At 42.2% G+C, this 2,430-nt stretch overlaps 1 protein-coding gene across 1 annotated transcript in view; it reads right to left on the reverse strand.

Annotated features, from left to right (window-relative positions):
- The window catches only part of Necab1 (N-terminal EF-hand calcium binding protein 1), a 149,356-nt gene that overhangs the window by 3,846 nt on the left and 143,080 nt on the right, over positions 1 to 2,430 (reverse strand). The window lies entirely within an intron of this gene.

Below are 2,430 nucleotides of genomic sequence, written 5' to 3' on the forward strand. Positions count from 1 at the left end.
TCTCTCTCTCTCTCTCTCTCTCTCTCTCTCTCTCTCTCTCTCTCTCTCTCTCTCTCTCTCTCTCTCTCTCCTCTGTCTGTCTCTCTCTTGATAGGCTTTCTCTATGCAGTTTTGGAGCCTGTCCAGGAACTCGCTCTGCAGAGCAGGCTGGCTTCGAACTCAGATCTGAGTGCTGAGATTAAAGGAGCTCCCATTTGTGTTAGAAGCCAAGACTAACTTTTTCCTTATGTTAAGTTCTATTTATCATTGTTGAGATTAGGTGTGATATAGAAATGAAGGCAAAGCTGTACATAAATTAAACTGCACAAACTTCAGCCTCTGAGGATGAGAGTTGATCCAGTTTTATTTGTGCCCAGTTTTCTTTGATTTAGGGACCACTGAGACAGTGGAGCGGATTAATGCATGTATCCGTGATGGAAGAGTTCATGACATTACATCCAAAATAATGGTGATGCTGGATCAGAAAACTCATTAGGTTATTTTATGTTTACAGTGCTTACTATACCATTTCTCGTGCTCTTCTCTAACTCATGACCTTCCACTTACTGGGTCTATCCAGGTCAGAAAACCTATAAGAACAAACAGTACTTTCACCCTTTTAAGCCAACAAACTTAGTTTTGGGAGAATTGAAAATAGATCTGATGGCAAACACAAAAATATTAATATTAGCCCTTGGAGATGTGCATGACTAATACCAGTGTTTGACTGTTTGTGTCATATAGCACCAGTACAGCCTTAAAGAAAAGATGAGCAGATAAATGCTAGCCCCGTTTTTGTGCATTCTATGACAAAGGCTGTAGTCAGTCATATTCACATCATATTAGAACAGCAAGTTCAAGCTTGCTATAATAGTGAAGCTAAACCTTGCTAGATAAAGAGAGTGTGGCCTCCTCAGTCTCTTCCTCCATAGCCTGTCAAGCACACTTCTGGTACCTTGAGATACCAACCGAGTCAAACTGCAAGTCCCATGAGCCCAGCCGTGCTCATGGCTTTTTTGTTTGAGGATTAAACCAGCTGTGCAGTGAGAGATTCTGAACTCGTGTCCCCAGAAGCTCTACTGGCACACCACACTCTGCCTTAGATTGTGGGTGTCAGTTAAACTGGAAGCTCTCTCCCCCAGCCGCCGCACCATCTCCCACCTGGTCCCCAGTGCATCAGATCCCCACCACTCCATTACGACTCTTCTCTTCAGTAGTGGTCTTGTCAACCTCAGTTTTCTGTGTCATTTTCCCCACTCACTTCACCACGGATATGCCCCAAGGTGCGTGGCCTCCATGCATTCACTCTGATACTGTCTTATCCTGCCTGTCCTGGTTCTCCAGAGTAAACAAGGCTCTTGTTCCTCTCCAGATCTTTTACAGAAAGACATTTCCTCCCCGGCCTCTCACAGATGACCCGTCTTGTCTGCACATGTCCTCACTCAGAGTTGATCTCGCTGCTCTTGTGCAGCTGGAATCCCAGCAGGCTCCTGGTGTAGGTCATTGTCCTGCTCGGTCAGTCTGAACTCATGCTGACTATTGTCCACCCTGTCAGTTGATACTGATTGGACCATGTGGTCATCCATGTCATCAAAGTCTCTAAACTGTTGTTCATCTACCTAATTGAGATATTCTCCACCTTAACTTGAAGTAAGTCTACAAAGCCCACGTTGTCTCCAGGGATAACTACTTTGTGCCTTGATCTGTCTTTTGTTTTTATGTAAATGTGTGTCCTTTATAAACAGCTTTTTGTCATACTGGGTGGACATCACTTTACCCTTACATAGAGACTCTTTTTATTTTGTACATCAGTTAGCTCCTAGCAAAATACTTGGTCAGAACAGACTCGCAGCCAGTGCAGGAAATGGCTAAAAGTATCCCAGGACTCCAGTGCCACACACACATTATTACTCAGTAAATATATGCACCAGTAATAACTGAGTATATGGGTAGATAGCGAGTGGATTTTCTCAGTAACATTAACCTTTCTTAAGACTTCTTAGACAATCCCAAATCTCTCTCCTCCTTTTATTTCTCCAGCTATAAGAACTTTAGAAACTATTATAATGATCTTTTCTAACATTCTAACAACTATCTTGTGATCACTTATTTCAAATTGCATTCAATGTACTAGTTGTAAAATAGTAAAGAACATGAATTTTTTTTAAGTATATGAGTTGACTTAAATTTTTCTAAAATTGTGATAACCAAGCAACTACCAGTACTAGGTTTAATGCAGCTAGAAACAAATGTCATTAAGGACAGAAGACAATATTTATTCCACCCCACCCCAAATTTTAAATAAGCTGTAAAGAACGCTCCATTGGTAGTGCGGGAGACCCTGCTGCCTTAAAGGCAAGTGTGGTAGAAAAGCTTAGAGAAGCAGGGCGTGCACAAGTGTGGTAGAAAAGCTTAGAGAAGCAGGGCGTGCACAAGTGTGGTAGAAAAGCT

This window comes from Microtus ochrogaster, linkage group LG5 (genome assembly GCF_000317375.1).
Source record: "Microtus ochrogaster isolate Prairie Vole_2 linkage group LG5, MicOch1.0, whole genome shotgun sequence".
In the NCBI taxonomy this organism is placed as follows: Eukaryota; Metazoa; Chordata; class Mammalia; order Rodentia; family Cricetidae; genus Microtus; species Microtus ochrogaster.